An 18,696-nucleotide genomic window follows, 5' to 3' on the forward strand; every position below is an offset into this window, starting at 1 on the left:
TTCTCTTCAAGTCTGTCCCAAGCTTGCTCTCCGATACCTAATACTTCTGCTACCCAGACAGCTGAAGCTCTCATCTAGGTCTATTAAACAGTGGCTATTTCTTCAACCCATTTGATGCCAGGGCACAAGCAACAGGCACAGCAATGGGACTGCTCTTTGCTTGCAGTCTCTGTGTCCCGAGTCACATCATCTGCTGGGGCAACTGTTCTGAGGTCCTGGGATAAAGCCTGCTCAGGGCAAATGGCATCTCTGGGCAGTCGTTTCATGGCATAAGCAAAACAAAATATTTTCAAAAATTGGATATTTAGCTAAATTTGACTACAGTTTTACAATTATGTCAGAAGAAAAAGCCTCTGGTACCCCTTCATACCTCAGAGAATTCATAGCTTTCCCTCAGAGAGTGGAGGACCATTTGATAATCTGCAGCTCGTGTCCTGCAGACACAGGCTAAAGGATGGTGAGTGAGTGGAGTTGGAGCTGGGAAAAGTGAAGCAATATTAATATCATTTTAGCATCTAGCAGGTGTCATCTGCACATAAATACCAGCCATTAGCATGAAGTACTCTCAATCACCTTCACTTTTGTTCATGTTAAGTTCTTCATTCATATGTGCAGGGAGAGAAAACTCAAGTGTAAATATTCAGCCTACAAGTGAGTGAGGTTTACAAGAGAAAATGTCTTGTTACTCTTTCCTTTTGTTTTTTATTCCTGCCACATGCTCTGTGCTCTTAGAAAGTCTAAGAATTCATTCTTCCTAGTGAACCTCATGCTAGAATCAGAATATGATGAGCTTGCATTTTTTCTGCTAGGGGAGTACCTTGAGACCACAGCATCACAGTAGGTTGTGATATAAAGGTTTACAGTCATGTGTCTTAAAAAACACTATCGCTTCCAACAAAGTCCCCAAGCCCACCTTCTCCTCTCATTGAAAATTTACAAGCAAATTCAAACAAAATGATTTTTTTGTGGTATATGAATGCTTAGTACAACTGTAGTATAAAGGTGAATTGAACTGAAGAGGATCTCTTTCAATACTATCTGCTATATATCAATTAACTAAGGGAGTCTGAATCTCATTACTGAATGGACAGCCTTTATAATCATCACTCACTAAATACAGATTAAATGGTTTGAAGATAATAATCATCCTTCCTATCTTACCTTTACAGGGGTAAGATTTTACACTGTGCTTTGCACTCAACATAAGTCACACACAATACCCACTATTGAAGGACAGGTATCAATTTAGCCTGTCTTAATTCTGAGGTCATCACTGCAGTATCACAGCATTTCACAGATGTGTGGCTTTAATGATAGTGCTTTCCTTTTTTCCTCTTCTTCCTCCAGTCTACAAGTGCTGGGCATTGACTTCAGTGCAGACTTACTGGGTTTAGTATAGGAAAAATATGTCATTAGCACTGTTTTTGTCGTTTGCCTCTGAGGCTTGGACTCATCCTGGCTATGTTAGAGTGTTTGTCCTGGACGTGTAAGGTTGTGACAGAGCAACTTGAGTTTCTCATAACCAAGAGCCACCCTGCTGGACTGCACTTGGCTGGGAGAGAGCCCCACTGCAGTGGCACCAGACAGAGCAGCCTGGGGAGGGGTCTGGGCACAGGTCAGCAGGCTGCCAAGTGCATCCCAGGTTGTGAAGCATGTACAGCTACTTCTTCAGAAACAAGGGTCTTGCCAGAGCTGGTATATGCAAACACTACCAGTTTATTTAAAACAACATCCAAGCTAATCAGCAAGTTAAGAACATAGCCAAGATCTCTGATCGAACATAAGGTCAGTACCATTAAAAGAAAAAAGGTTTGGGGAGGGTCTCTTTCCTCTCTGAGCCAATTTTTTGAAGTAATGGGCAGGAGCATTGTGTAAATGTACTTCACAAATTGATCCAATACATAATCAGCTTGGTTCCTCTCACAAACTGGGCTTTACAAGTCCTGATCATCCTAGGAGATATGCACTGACTCTGGTTCAGATTCATATTCATGAAAAGCAGATACAGTGTTGATAACTTACACTTCCTTATCAGAAATACTTTGTGGGAGACATCCGGTACAGCATTTGCCTTTCCATAGCTATATCACATCACGTACTCATAATAAACTATCTAGTGCACAGAGGTTTTTCTTCCCCTCTGTCATCTGTAACCAATAAACTCCTATATAAGAATTTTTCTGTTTTACTTCTAAAGTAAATGATCCTTCTTTTTGAACTATAAATGCCATCCTATTTCTTTCTGCCAGACTACTGAAGTCTTCAGCTTCTTCTATGCTATCATTTAAACCTTTTCTGTCTTCACAATGCCCCCCAGCCTCGTACCAGCAAGAAAATGCATTAGCACATCTTTATTTTTTGTGCCAGGGTCATTACCAAAAATAAGGCTGGACCCCATTCTTCCTCCTGTGAAACCTCACAGACTATGGCACTTAAGGGAAACAATTACGATGTCTTTGCTGAGGGAGATTGGCCATTTTATCTGTGAGCACACATCATCTCGCATGTCAGTTAAATTAGAAACCTACATGTTTGCATGTAAGTTCCAACTATTATATGTATTCCTTGTTTCACTGGGTATCCTAATGTGCTGAACTCCCGAAGGAAACCAGAGACTGGCCACAGCACATTAGACAAATCTTATAAACCTCAGAATACCTTCTTGTCCCAGAGCTGTAAATGAATGTAATGGCGCTTATTCACATGCAGAAAGTGCTAGAGAGCAGTAAGCAAGGAACCCTGGACTACAAAGCATACATTTCACTGGCCAGTGATTTCCAGTGTGTATATCTGAAACTGAAGTGAATGACAAACGGTTTGTCTTACTAGTGTTCACACTTTCTTCTTTAGCTCTTTGAAGAGTCGACTTGTGTTTGAAAGTCATAGGAAGAGCCTTGTGCCATTGTGCATCTTGAATTTTTCACTTACAAACTGATATTTTGCAGATTACACCTGTAACTGCACTATCCTGTAGGCACATAACATAAGAGGAAAAAACCACTTTTTGTGGAAAGAAGATTAATAGTATACACCCACCCTCCACCAACTTCAATATGAAAAGACAGCCATTAAAAATTTGGTTTGGAATCTGAAGGAATTATTTCAAATGATGAATGCCAAGAAGAGGTTTTGTTTAACAAGGACAGTAAATCCCATGAAGCATGCTATGAGTTTATACCAATCATGAAGCAGTATCTCACTGCTGTTCTCTTACCAGGAGCACCTACATTCTTTCCATTCTATGTAGCCCTTAACACATGGCATAATTAAAGAACATCCTGGCTTAGCTATATAACAAAATCTGATTTCTTTTATGCTGCTTTTTGTTTTGCTTTGTTTTGGTTTTGTTTTTTTTCCTAATCCACAGTCTTCCTTCTACAAAGTCAGAAATAAGTCTCCTATCAAATCAGGGACTATCTACATGTGTGGGTTGGACTTTTTGCATAGAAGATGTAAATACTTCCCTTTTTTTTTTCTGAAAAGCTGTCTTCTACTGACTTCTGCATGCACTTTTCTGCAATTCTATAGCTAGTGCAAGCTTAGCAAGGTCAGACAAGGTCAACTGTTGGAAGAACATCCTTTAAGGTAAACTTGTGTAGTAGAGAAAGGAGTACTGGTAATTATAGATGTGATTGATAGACCTTTTTTGACTTGGTACTGATAGAGTAAGTGAGTAAGGGCAGTATGAAAAGTCAATGTATTGATAGAGGACACAGTAGTTAGAATATTTGGAAAGTGAAGGGGGTTTTGGCTACTTGTGGTAGTAGAAGAGCCCTGAGTATGTAGAGGGGGTAGTGATGGCTTAACGTGAGCATCACATTCTTCCTGCCCCATGATCTCAGCAGGGCTGCATAGCTCACTACCACTCATGACTCACTACCATTCTAGCGCATTTGCTTTTACAGTAAAACTCTCTCCCAGGTCTACCCTGAAATGCTGTGTAGCAAAGCAGAGCATTACAACAGTTGCCACGTTATACCATGTCTTCAGCCATGCCCTTGCAATGGATAACATGCTCAATGCATGTTTCCTTCAGCCTGTCAGTACTCAGATATCATTTGTATGGAATGAAAAGCACTAACAAAATGTGGGATGCATGAGAAATGCATTAACCCTTTCACATTTAAAGTCTTATACAATATGTATTTTAAATTATAAAACTATTCCATCAAATATGTACACGTTTTTTTTCCTCTCTAATACGGCTGCTGCTGCTGCTACTATTCAGTTTAGCCTAAATCATGAAAATACAAAATCATATTCTTGTTTACTGCCACCTTTTCCTCCATCTAACCCCTCCTCCCCATTTTTCTCTCTAAGCTGCTTGAAAACATTCAGTTACCCAGCCCTGGAGGTGAAACTACTCAGAGAACTTCAAGGTTATGAGATGCAAAAGCTTGGCTTTTATTTGTTTCACAGTCAGAGCACAGGATGAAAACCTCCGTTGTGCAGCTCTGCTAACACATAAAGGAAGCTTTAATTGAGTTTAAATAGCAAGTGTATTTTTACATAATTAGAAAAAACAAAATCCCACACAACAATGTTGAACAGATAGTGGTGTTGTTTTTATCAATTTAGTTGAAAGTGGAAAAAAAAAAAAAAGGCAAAGAAGGCAGCAATGGCCAAAGCAGATAAACAACATTCAGGGTGCTACTGCTATGTGAGATAGAAAAGCAAAACCATTGGTAAGAATTAAGTACTCACTGCAGAGAGGGAGAAACATTTGAAGTTATCAAAGAGAGAAGTCTTGATGTCAGAAAGAAAGAGGAATCTTGGTTTAAAGGACGGTTAAAGCTTTTACTTTGGAATGATCTGAATTTTGAAAAGACACCCAGAAGAGGTAAAGAACAAACCAGGGAGTTCAAGAGCTAATAGCTGTAAAAAAAAAAAAAAAAAAAAGGTGAATAATTGGTGGGATGTGAGCAGTACATAGGAATGTTTTAGGGAGCTGAGCTCAGAGATCTGAGGTGCTTTGTCTTGAATTGCCAGTTAAGTCATTAGGACTCCCACTTTTCTTTACAAGTCTTGTAGCAGTTTGCTCAGACATTGCAAAAGAAATTAAAATTAAAACTCCATGTTTCTATTTGCCTGGGTGGTGCCTGAAAAACAATACATATTTATGTGTGCGGAGTTGTCGACACATTACACAGCACTTGTAAGCACTATCCATATTCAGTGATATGGTTGCACAATTATAAAGCACAAGTGCTTCATCTCTCTTGAAGATGTACAACAGGAAGCTGTTTGAAATATTCCCACTGCTATTACACCCAATTGCATTTTTACATGGCCATCTTTGTCAGCAATTTGTCCTCGTGCTCTGATAGTGACAACAATCAGATGCACTGAGGTGTGCCAGAAATTACACATCCAGACAAACTGGAGATGAAGACAGGGCCTGTTGGGACAGATCCCCACAGTGCACCTCTTGCAAGGTGACCTTGGTGTCTGTGTGGAGGGCTGGGGGCACTCAGCTCTCTAAGACCCCACAAAAAATTGAAGCCATTTCAATGCTCACAGGCAATCACATTACAAACTTGTTACTTGTAATTTCCACCTTACACCCCCACTTCCCTATGTACTGCTCCTGTTGGTCCCCAGGCGTGGGTTGCCTCTTGCTTCTGCTGTAGAAGCTGCTGGCAGCACAAACTGCTCCCTGGGAGCGCAGCCCTCCTCAGGAGGCAGCTGCTGGGGACTCCCACAGCACAGGCAATAAATAGTAAAGACCCATTCGGGGCAGATGTGCCAACTGCTGCACTCGAACGGATGTGGGTGCAGCCCCTGAACTGCACCAGACTGCCAGGTTTGGATCAGGGCAAAATAAAAATCAAAGCACAGACATCCCCAGGACAGTGAAATTTACAACAGGGATGATATAAAATGGCTGCCAGCAGTTGCAGAGGATTGGACTGGAGCCAGGTTACATTATAATACTTGTAGTAGCCCCATAAAAAAGCAAACTGCCTTTCAGAGGATGGAAAGGGGCTGTGTTTTTGTGTTTGTGTGTGTTGTGGTATATGCATGTGTCCATTTTTATTGAAATCATGTACTTCCATCATTTCCTTGATGGCTTGATTTTGGGAGGATTTCCTGATAATTTGTGCCAAATGAAACTTCCTTTAGTTGTCTCCCTGGTGTATCTTCTGATAACTTGCCCTGTTTTCTAGCTGCAACCATGGCTGATGAAACTACATTAAGCTTCCAAAATTACACTGCAGTGAATCAAAGTCAGAGAAAATAGCAAGGAAGAATTAAATATTGTCCCTGTGCTGTGCTCACACCTCCATGGGAGGTCAGAACCAAGGTATATTTACGACTGTATTTGCTGTTGTTAGATACTGTACCTTGTGATACTGAATGCTTGTGAGACTTAATGTTTTAATTTCTTTGTTCCATCGCACTAGGTCGAATTTCTTTTTGATTTGCTTGGGAGACTTGTTTTTTGACCAGTCCATTAGACCCATGGCGTTGAGTGCTTGAGAAGGAAACTGAGCTCCCATTCCAATGTTTCCCATTTTTGACATCAGCATTAATGCTCCTTCTGCCCTGGTCTCTGAATAAGAGCAGTGTTGTCCTTGTCCCATGATGTTCAGAAACAAGGTATTGCTGTTCCCAGGGCTGAACTATCCCCACAAATGAAATTCTGTGTTTTGTTTCTCATCTATAAAGGATTCCTGCTTTGAACAACTTATAGAAGTAAATTCAGCCAAGCTGAATCCAAGTCACTGCAGAAGCAGAGCTCTCAAAAAGCCACTTTTAAGGTGAGCAGAGGAAATGCCATCTTCCCACCATGCAGTGGTTTTGGTCAGAATGGAAAGTAGATGTCTGTTTTGAGACAGTCTGTTTTCCTCATATTCCCAACTAGATGGAAGAAGGAAGCTTTGCAAGCACATGAAAATCTCTTGCATGACTGCCAGACCAGGAATGGTTGGGAAAGGTACCACATTTGAGCCGCTTTATGGGAAATACAGGAAAATGCCATGGAGCTGAAGAAAAGAGCTCAGACTTCACCTAGCTGATTCTAACCAGATTTGGGTTGTGTTTATATCTAGTAAGGAAATTAGGTTCCTTGGATTAAACTAGTGGGTGGTTGCTGATTCAGAAACACTGTCATTGCTAAACACCTCTATCCACATGGTCCTACACAGTGCCCTGTGGAGTCATGCTATCAAGCTCTAGGTGAAGTAATTTAATCACCAGAAGCAATATTCCCACCTCAGGACAACTTTCCCCCTCAGAGCAGCTAGCCTTCCTGGCAAGCAAGGTCTTTCCCTTCTGCTGTTTTGTGGAGGGCTCAGAGGATGCCAATAACATCCCTCAGGCTGCAACACAATCTAAAGCTTCCTGTGTGAACTGCTGTGAGGAAATATCTTTTTCTGTCCATGATCTTACTCAAGAAGCTTCTAGACACACATAAGAGCAATGGGAAGCTGTACTTCTGGAAAACCATGGCATCATATTGCCTGCAGGCTGCTTCTTGCACTGTCTGGGTACCAGCCCCGTCTGGTGTGGCCACCAAACAGCTGTATACATGCAATCTAGAGCTTAAGGTTTTTGAACTGGTATTAACATGAGTTGTCAGTGCTATTTTTGGATTCTCTCCATGTGGCTATTATTGTCTTAAGTATTTAGATTAAGCATTTTAAAATACCTTACTGAACCAGTGATGTTAGCACAGAAATCAATTGCTGAAGTTCTAGTGCCTTTTAAAAACAGGCTTCACAAATGTCTTTCATGTGTAGTTTAGATGTAGTGCCCAGTATAGATGACGTCTAGAGATGCTGCAGATGTAACTGGTACCAAAAATCACAGCATTTGTACATGTGCGAGCATAGCTCACCAGCAGTTTAGTCATAGCATCAGTGAACATACTTATTTGGAGGAACTGCAGCTCACTTGGGCTAAATCAACACACACAACAATGCAGTCTGGGGCCAAGCAACAATATGTTGCTTATATCTATCAATCTGAAAACTCATACCACCTACATGGAGAGGCTGTGAGGTGTTCTTGCTTTCTCCTGGCAAGCCACCTCCCCCTTCAGGGCACTGGGGTGGGCATAAAGAAATGGCATAGTCCTGGGCTCTGGGAGGATTATCCCACTTTACCTTCAGCTCCCTGGACAGCTTTGGCTGAGCAGGAAAGTCCTGCCATGTATTGTGAAAGGTTTAAAAATGGAGTTTCTGCCCCTGATGAAAGTTAACTGCTGTGCAATGGTACCACAGGAGTGATACCTGGGGTGGATCTGCCTATCTGGTGTGCAGTTAAGTTTAGAGTCAGGATGATGTCCAGCAGCTATCTGAAGACTTAAACTCCATTTTCTTTAAATTTTACACTCCTATCAGGAAATAAATCCCTCTTTGATTGGGGGTAGGATTGAAAAGCTGGCAGGTCACTGTCTTCATTGCTGTGCCTGCAGATACAAATTCACTCACTTACTGCTTAACTGTGAGTGACACAGAGGGCATCACAGGTCAGAGCCCAGTTCAAAAGTGAGGGAGTCACATAACTCATAGTAAGAGTGACAATAGGCATGATCTTTCTGGTGATATGCCCAGAGAAGATAGGGGGAGCAGAGGTTCAGTGGCAAGTACTTACTCTATCTTGGCCGCAGTGTTGATAATGCCTTCCTATAGCTCCTTCCTTATGTAACTGCATCATTCACTTAATACTGCCACCATTTTCTTAATACCACTCCTTCTGACAAAGGAAAACATTTTTGCTTTCATTATGTTATGTACAACAGTTAACAAGCCCCTTAGACTGCAGCAAATCATCTTTATGTTTTGTGGGCATCTAGTACAGCTTTTGGCAGTGACAGAAACATCAATACCTCTCCATATGGCCAAACCTTTCCTGCCACGTGTACTATGGGAGCGCATTTGTCCAACACAGCATCCTGGTGAGCTTTCAGTGAAAACACGGCCACGACACACCATCAAGCCCACAGTGTCCATGTTTTGTTTGGCTCACTAACAAGCAGCTGTTTCCAAACAGTTTCTGTTCATCCAGAGACTATAACACTGCTCTTGGTATGTATCCCACCTACTCCAGATTAACTACCAGCTAAGAGGATCCTTGGAAATATTCAATTACGGCTTCCTACTGTACCATGACAGAAGCTAGAGATCTTTTACGTGTATTTTTTGTTTCATTGACTGTATTTGATATGTTTCAAGAAAACAGTAGATAACAAAATCTTGATTTAGATTTGAGCTTTCCTACATCTCCAGATTATTCAGAATTGGGATTCCAGTCCATACTTAGCTCAAGTTGTTTCAACTATGAAATGTACTTAGATTAGTTGGGCGTCTTGGCAATTGTTAATCACTAATTTTTTCTTTTCCAGTTCATTCCACTTCTATCAATGTACTGAGTGAATTCCTACTCCGGTCCACTAACTTCACAAGAGAAATAACACTCATGAACAAGCTCATAGCTTGTTGGGAGCAAAGTAGGACAATGGGATAATACTGTACTTGCATAGGACTGATGGCAGGAGACCAGCCAGCTGTGAAGAGGTAAATTGAGACAGGAATGGTTCTTTGCAGTCACATTAGGAAATTCAACTGCACTTGTTTAAAGGACTTTTCAAAGAAATCAAGAGAAACATACAGTTGTAAGCAAGGAAGTTGAGGAAAGAAAAGAGTTTGAAATCTGAAGGTACATCAAGAGGACAAGGAAAATGAAGAAAAATAGTGTCATTGGTGACCATTTACATACCTACCTCTTTCCATACAGCAACACATCCTGGTGGATCACAGCACTTCAGAAGCTTAAAATGCCAAGAAGTTTTAGAGATTTCCCACAAGCTAGCTTCCAGTGGATCCAGAACTAATGCTACTTATGTCAATGCACTACAGTGCAGTTGACCAGTATGAAATACTATTACAAGTAAAAGCAGCAGTTAGTGAAGTGTAGCAGCTGCTCAGATTTTCTACTTAAAGATTTATGATTAACTCTTCTTCATTAAAGAGTTTGGTGAAGTTGGATGCTTTTATTACTGTATTGCGTGCACCTTTTCAAGTCCAGCAAGTCTGATGAAAAATGTGTGAGTATGAAGAGTGCAATGTATCTCTACAAAATTAGAACCTATTTCTCCTCCAGGTTGTCCCTGCTTCAAATTTATGCTATGTTCTGCCTCACCAAAAGGATGAGACAATGATCATTATCCTGTTTATCCTCATCAGGCTATGTCAATGTTGGATATCAGTACAGAATTTTGTGGCAAGAAAGTCATGCAATGTGTTTTTCTTTGATTCAGACTCAAAACCAAAGAAGAATCAACTTACAGGAAGAGAGGAAAAGAAGAGCACTTTTCATCCCTTTCCCTCAGCACATAAATGAATTGTGCATCTTTGGAGGAACATTTGCAGGTGTTTGAGGGTTCTATGCTATCTTTTCACTTTTTTTGAATATTGGTTTTATTGAACATTGGTTTTATTGAATATTAGTTTTAATAGTCAACAGTTTCATGTTTTCTTGTAGCTACTTGGTCCCAAAGTTAGCTCAGAATGTCTCGTGCAAGGAGGACCTCAGAAAATTTCCTACTCAAATATGCTGTATCGACAAATATGTTACAAACATCACAACGTGGGGACCTTAATCAGGCAGGACTTCTGATTCTCTAAGTTCCGCCTTGTTCCTGATTAAAATGAAATAGCTTTTCCTCCTCAGTTAGCCTCTCAATACTTCTTACTCCCACTACTTTAAAGCTTTTATTGTCATTCTTGTCTCTCCAGCATGATACACATACTTACCCCATGTTGGTAGCCTTTCTATCAGATTGAGAAAAGTCTGACAGCACCTTTGGCTTTCCTAATTGAGCCTAAGAAACCCAGCATGCCAGGTAATTCTCAGAATACAGGTTTTTCGCTGCTTCCAGGATTGGACCACACCAATCTCAGAAGCTTCAAACAGCATCTGCAATCGGTATGCAAAAATCTATCATGGAAAGCTGCTTGCTGGAGTAATTTGTGTCTCCATGCGCCATACGTTTAAGAGAAAGAATGTGACAATCACAGCAGCACCCTGTCCAGAAGTCATAAGCAGTTAACAGCATGCAATGTGATCGTTGGCAGGCCTGCTGGTCTGAGACATATAGCCAAAGATGAACTTATAAAACACAGTAAATGGGATGGGAAGAGAGGAAAGGGAATTGGCATTTGAAACCATGCACCAGCTTGATAGTAATGCTCTGCAACTGCCTCCTAGTTTTGCATTTCCATTTTTTTAATGCCTGGCTGACCCAGACAAGGACTCATCTACCTGTTCTTCCACCAAAGCATAGGTCTTGAAGAGTAAATCAAGTTTAGATAGGAGTACTCCAAATTTTTATTCTGGAGAAGTTCCTACAGCAGAGGGATATATAGGATGCTATGGTTAGACTTCCATGCCAGAAATAGCTCATGTCTTTCACAGAAGGGATAAAAAGTGACTTACAGGAAAGGTGGAGCCCCTTTCCAATCAGGAGTACAATGCCACATTTTCACATGGTGGTATGTGGTGGCACAGTCCCCCCATACAGTCCATGCTAAGTTGCCCCTGCAGAAGATAGGGTCTATTTTCCTATCCTGGGCAGAACATGCATTTGATGGGGCTCTGATATCTGCCAAAGAAAGGAATGGATTGGGTGTTTTGTGCAGGGAGGAGGGAGATGTTTGTGTTCATGCAGCAATTATACCCTGAAACCCAGAGGCTGACGGTTGCTGCTCCAGGGCAGCCGACTTTGCTTCCTGCAGCTGGCTGCTTAATACTGCAAAGGTGATAAAACCTGAAGGGAGGCACTGAATAGGTGGTAATTATGACTGACACAATGACGGCTTGTGCAGACATGTTACTGTGGAACAAAACACCACAGTTAGCTAACAAGAGATCTGTATAAGGTTTTTCACTGGCACTGTGTTTCCTGTCTGACACTTCTGAAATTGGAGGAAAAAAAGCATTGTGAGCTTCAGCATTCAGAGATATAATAGGCCAGACGAGCTGAGGGTGGAATGCCAACATCTGTCCCTTTCAGAATGATTATAGCAGGTTCTGTTTCCATGTTGATTTCTGCAAAACTGCTTTTCTTACTTACAGTTTTTTCCTTCAAAATTGTCTCTTCTGGGTTGTCTCTCTGTGATACGGTTGACGATACTACACCACCATCTCTCTTAAGCACACGATTTTCTGAATAGTTTCAAACAACTACAGGGATGCATGTGTGTAGGCAAACCCACATGGTCAAATTATTCTCTTTCCCTCCCTTTACCTAGGGGGACAGAGAGGCTTTCTTGAATAATTATGCTTTTATACAGAGGGCTGAGGAAGGGATACTGGGACATCCTGTTCAATCAGCATGTCTTTGGAACTTGTCAAGTGTTAATGGACAAAAAAAAAATCCTTTTTCTGCCTGGTAAGAATATCTGAGATAAACCAGAAATCTCCTAGGTTTCTATAATAATAGCAGTAGCTAGGAAACAAGAATAAGGACTCAAATTCATCACTGCATAAGCACTGTTCTATAGAACTTCTTTCTTCCCACCTTTTTGAAGTGGAACATGGAATTGCCATGGCAGAAGACTTGCTTTTAATCAAATAGAACCCTGACAACGCAAGTTCACAGCTGGGGTGGGAATTAGGCAGAGCAGGAACCTGTACCAGATAAGAGCCCTCATAGCACGTGTGCTGAGGAGGGCAAGAAGAATCATTTCTATCACCGCAGTGCAAAAAAGAGACAAAATAATTCCACTCTGTTGTTGGGAAACTTATGCACTGGAAGTTTATCAGAAGTGGGGCAATTCTGCAGGAGATGTCTGTCTCAATCCATCTACACATTTTAATGAAAAACACTTTTGTCAGAAATTGTCCAACTGTTTGCTGATTCTGCCAACAGTGCATTTGCTTTCCATGGAAACTCCATGGAGTACTCTTCCCCAAGGCACTCTGATGGAATTACCCAATTTATACACCTTTCACACCTCTTTTTCATCTTTGGATTTCTTCCCATTTAGAAAAGTGGAAAGCCTTTGCTTCACCCAGTAGCCATGCCATTTTTAGGAAAGAACCTCCTGATCCTAAACCTAGCAGTCAGAATTTGTTGAGTAAAATCTGTAAATCTTGAACACTGTATTAAACATAGCAGGCATATAAAAAATCGTCCATTTTCCTCATGGCCATTGCAGAATATCTGATATTTTATCTCTTCCTATCCCACTTGTTAAATTTTTCTATGGTTGTCTAAACAACTAACTCTACAGCTGAATGACCATACTTTTTAATCTGTCCATAAAGGGCCTGTGAATTAAAGTTGGCATAATGTAACTTATGCAAAGGTGAATGGAAAATACTTTAATTTTATGCAGCTATAGATTATTGTTCGACAGCCAGTGCTTTTGTCTATATGATTTCATTTAGAAGATGTACATGTGTTCCAGGTTTGGAGCTAATAACTACAAGGATATAGTGTTTAAAGAAAACTGTAATCCAATTTATATTTTTTTTAATTATTTCACTGTGTTGAAACAACATGATTCATCCACAATTGGTTCTGAGGCCAGAGGAGTGGCCTATGGAAAGTGGTTGCTGTATAAATCAACATGTAGACTTGTGCTTGTGTCCTTCTGTGGCACATACTGGCATTGGCTACTAGTCATTTATTCCTCCTGCTGTGCACAACACTGAGGACACTAAGAATTAACTATAAGCAGTTTTTTCTTCTCTGCATTTTAATAGAGAAAAAAAACCAGCAAATGTGCCCTAAGGGCTGCTTTCTAAATTCTACTTTGGATTCAGTTCTTACCTACATCTTGATTAAATGTATTAGGCTGTCACTCCACCTAGTCTAGCATCTTGTCTTGGGCAGTGGCCAGTGCTTTCAAGAGGAGCTTTACATGCCTGTGGGAGAAAGGGATGGTAGGAAATTATCAAGGTGTATGATCAGGAAGAAGAAGGGTCACACATCTAAAGTTATTTCCTCTTACTCACAGCTCTCCTTTAACATCACCTGGAGCAAGCAATATGATAACAGGTGCATGTAATGTAAAGTCATGGCACAGAGAGTACTGGGAATGCAATGCCATAAGGGAGATGTTGGAATATGTCTGCATAAGTCATCAGAAACATGAAATAAGCCTGAATATCTGAAAAGGTAATAAAATCTGCTGTTCTAGGTTGAGTTCCAAGGTAAAAAAAAAGACCACCATGCTTAAGAGGAACAAGGAAGTGTGATATAGAAGCTTTAGCTCTGGTTCAGAGAAGCTAGGTCTGCTGTCTGATTCCTATAATCCATTGCTGAAATGGCTGGAGCATCAACATTCACTGTCACACCACAGGACAAATGGCAAAATACTTCTAGAATAAAGGAGGTATGAAGGGGTCTCCAGAGGTCTGTGGCCTAGTATTCTGCTCAAAGCAGGGCCAGCTTCAAAGGGCAGAGTTAATACGAAAGATTAGGCAATCAGTTGCATCCTCTCTTGGCCAGTGAACACAGTATCAGAAATCAACCTCACCATGCTTGAGGAAAATAAGAGTATCAATATGGAGAACCCTGAGGACCACAGGTCTACAGTAATAGATGTTAGGTTGATATCAAGATTGGGGATAGATGTAAGAAACAACTTCATGAGGTTGAATGTCACTTACAGTGGCATTGCACCTCCAAATGGGAAGGACAGAAAACATTACTGTCATAGGAACTAACAGGAGACATTATGTGCAGGGCACCATTAATAGCAAAGATGGGTGGGTGGTTGGTTTCTTTGTTTGTTTTCTTTAATTTTTGTACACGTTGGATTTTGATGACATTATCAAATTCTTCATTGTAATCATGGAGGCTTGAATTTCTTGTTCCCTCTTTTTTAATAAATATAAAATTAGATTATTACATAATCCTAAAATTACAGAGTAAGAGGTGTTTATATGTATAAACTGCATATATAATGTATTAGAGCTCAGAAATTAATCGCCAGAAGTTAGTGACATCTGAAAGCAGGCAGGGAATCCTAACAGGCCCCCAAGAGGGTGTCTAAGGAGACAATTTAGCAGAAAACTGTGCTGACTTTCTATAAAAAGAGTGCAGTGTAGATAATTTTAACCACATATTATGCCTAATTAACTCATTATGCAAATATGTACATAATAAGACACTATCATCCAAGGGTCCAAAAATCCAACAGCCATGTTCTGAAAGGTCACATCCAAAACCTTTAAATAGTTTATATTTTTCCTTTAAAAGAAAAAAAGATTCAGGAAAATGAAAAAAACCCTCATATAAAAGGCTTTACTGCTGGAAAGAACAACAGCAGGAGCCTTTCAAAACATAACCACTTACTTACCTTTTAAAAGAAAATAAACATGTAGTCTGTTCTGACTCCTCAGCTGTGCTTGTTCTGTCTCTTTTTCCCACGCCTACTCATCTCCCTTCATTTCTTTCCTCTAGTCCTCTCTTTCAATGTTTTCAGCATGCTTTTTTGTTCCCCTTTCTCTCTGGGCCAGCTGAAGACTTGAAGACCTTGAAAACAGGATGACAGAGCTGTAGACCAAAGAGGGACAAAGATTTGCAGAAAGCAGAGGTGGGCTGTCAGCACATGGAGGTGGAATCAGGATGGAAATGGGGGGAGCTTATTTGGGGTTTCTACCTGGCAAGAGCTTATTAAAAAGTGAGAACTTACTGGAAAAATGAAAAAAAGAATTCTGACTTTCACTGCGTACATCCTAACAAGAAAGTCCTAGAGCACTCACTGAAAGAGTTGATCACAGTAATGCCAGATAATCAGTCCAGGGAATACACTGGAAAATCATATCCAGCAAATACAGGTTCTTTTCCTAAATGTGCATGCTAGCACATCTCCCATTTACCCTTAACAAGGAGAGTCTCACCTTTTTTATGAATGTAGGCCACTGTGACCATACTTGGTTTTCTTATGGTTAGACTACCAGCTAACAACATCCAACCCTTTCTGCTTCTCTTTTCTTCCTCTTGCTTTGAGGAGCTAGAACTAGGGTAAGGTAAGAAGAGAACCAGTAAGGCCAGATATGTCACATCTACGTATTCTTCAGTAGGTATGTAACCCTGCCACCAGCCTCAGTGAACAGCATTTTAAGTCATTTATCCAGCAGCCCCTCACAGCTCTGACACTGTACAGTAAGAGTGTTTTTTGTGCATTATTCCCAGTTACCTTACACATTTTGCCCCAGACCTCTCAAGCCTATAATATATGTTGAGTATCCTACTTACTCTGCAGTCTTACCAGAATAATGGTGATAATGTTTTATCTGTCCAATGAAGCTTGTCTGGCATCATATACCATCCAAACAAGGTTTTGAATTGTACTTCCATTGGAGATGATACCATCACACTTTTGACCTAGTTACAGGTACAGGCCCAAGTTTTATCTGCCAGATCTATCTGCGGTTCCCGCTCCTGTTTCTCTGTATATTTATGTTCATGTGCTTCCTCTGCATTCCTCAGAGCACAATAAATCCCGCCTGCCAACCTCTTCATCACCTCTGCCTCAAAAAAGGATTGCTTCAAGGTCAAGCAGTTCCCTTGTAATGTACAGTTTAACCTGATTTGTGGAGGCAAAGCTTTGAAATTTTTAAAATAAGGCTAAGGCAAAGTAAAGCTTGCAAATGAAACTCTGACGGTAAGCTGGAGTGTTTCTCTCTCCAAGGAGTTCGAGCAGAGGGCACTGTGCCATCTGAAGCCATAAGAGCTGGAATTACGTTATTTATTACTCTACACATAAGATATGCCTCAAGTAGAAAAGAAAACAAATGCTGACAACAGAAAGTGATCAAACCCCCATCCACGTAAATCAGCAGGAGAGAGGCAGAGGGACAAATTCTCTCCCTGTCTGTCTGCAGATTCATACCAGTGAATACCAGCATTAGTCCAGGCAGTTTTAGATACCTTCACTATAGGAACTAAAAGGACAAATGTTGGATGGAAGCCTTAAAGGTATCAAGAGGTGACAAATAATTGCAGGGTATCAAAATAATCTTTAACATTTTGCTAGTTTTCACCTGGATTTGTCTGTCACGTAAGTGCTGCTCCACTGGGTGAGATATTGGATATTCTTTTGAGACAAAAGTAATGAAAATCCCAGACAAAATATTAATATAAGGATTTAAGATGTGGAGATGAAGTACAAATGCAAACACATAGGTGTCCAATGCACATTGACCTTACATACCTTCATTGCCAAGAGTGGATGCTTTAAGCTTAAAACAACAGGGTGGTAAACATGCTTAAGTGATGTAGCCCCTATCCTAAAGAGCTAAAAAAATGTAATGCTATGGCATAGATCAGTAAGATTTCAACAGTACTGCAAATATAAAAATAGCATGTTATTAAAATTGTTACAAAATCCAAATATTCAAAAAACTTTGACCAGACTCTGTAAAGTCATGAAAATGGCTTAAAAGTTATGTCTTTTTGAAAAAAAAAAAAAAGTATTCTCCTTAAAATCCTTTTGAAGTCTTGAGTCTCATTTTCAGCTTTCTTCTGTCCAGTGAAAACCTTTATTTTTTTAATGAATGCTGCAATTTTCATGTACTCACCTGACTCTAGGAGTCAAACTTTAAAAAACAAATAAATTTCCAAAGATCATGAGAAAGGGCATAACAACACATTAGGACCAAGTGGAAAAGATCCCTTGAAAAGGATGAGATTCCAGCAAGTTCAACTTAGCATTAGCTAAAGGGATTAAAAACTGTCAGTCAACTAAAGATCTAGGAACAGATGCCCATAGTGGTGTTTTTTGTTTTTTTTTTAATTTTAATGAATAGTTCCAGTGATAAATAACAGATTTCCCTATTTATAGAAAACTGGTGTTGCAAGAATATCAGATTGTGCTATTACACCCCCACATGCATACGAGTTTTCTATATGGAAATTTTATAATGACAAGAATTGTTGCTTTTAGAGATTTGGAAACAACAAAAAGGAATGCTTTTTTGTTGTTGCTAAAAAAAAAAAAAGGGTATTTATTTGATTTTTTTTTTTTTTTAATTAATCTGGAACATGAGGGTATTTGTTTAGCCAGCGGCAAAATTGAAATGTTAAGGACAGAGCACAAAAAAAATAATTAAAAAATGGAAAACAAACCCCAAAACTTATGTGAAGACTGCACTAAGCTCTATATTTTCTTTGGTGCTTTTAATTTTTACCTTCTAAACAACAAAACAAAACAAAAAGACAAAAAAAACAACCAACCAAACAAACAAAAACCTTGGAAAGTTTGTAGTAATAAAAAAAATAGAGACAAATCAAATGTGCTTGTAATTTTCAAATTTTCAGGTTTGCTTGCTTTCCTCACACATTTCACAAACTGTCACGGTATTTACTAATATGATAAAAAAGCACCAAAAAACTAACACTGCACTGTGTTAGGAAAAGTGCCCAAAAGAGGGAGTATCGAAATATCATGTAAAATTCATGTGCTAAGAAAAATTCCATTCAGACTGAGTCACAGAGCCTCATGCTGTATTTGTAAAATTCTCAAACATGATATGAGAGCATTATTGCCTTCAGGCTTGTTATTTCATCCCCTGGACACACACAGAAGCATATCATCCTTTCATAGGATTGATCAGCAAATATCCTCCAGAACAGTTAGATAAGAAAGCATTCCCTTCCGCTAGCTGTAGGTTTTTGCTGTGTTGCATTTATTACTGTGGTGTGAAAATCTCCCACTGAGTGCAATACCTTTA

The 18,696-nt window shown here is 39.9% G+C and overlaps 1 long non-coding RNA gene across 2 annotated transcripts in view; it reads left to right on the forward strand.

Moving 5' to 3' along the window:
* LOC134175173 (uncharacterized) overlaps positions 1 to 15,884 on the forward strand; it is a 34,695-nt gene extending 18,811 nt beyond the window's left edge. For both annotated transcript variants that reach the window (XR_009968909.1, XR_009968910.1), the window contains exons 2-4: positions 9,350 to 9,521; positions 10,265 to 10,376; positions 15,478 to 15,884. This is a non-coding gene — a long non-coding RNA (uncharacterized LOC134175173). The remainder of the gene's footprint in view (positions 1 to 9,349; positions 9,522 to 10,264; positions 10,377 to 15,477) is intronic.
* Positions 15,885 to 18,696: the final 2,812 nt, after the last annotated feature.

Source organism: Pezoporus occidentalis, unplaced genomic scaffold, assembly GCF_034315485.1.
Source record: "Pezoporus occidentalis ecotype Australia unplaced genomic scaffold, CSIRO_AGI_Poc_V1 ctg67, whole genome shotgun sequence".
NCBI classification, from domain to species: Eukaryota; Metazoa; Chordata; class Aves; order Psittaciformes; family Psittacidae; genus Pezoporus; species Pezoporus occidentalis.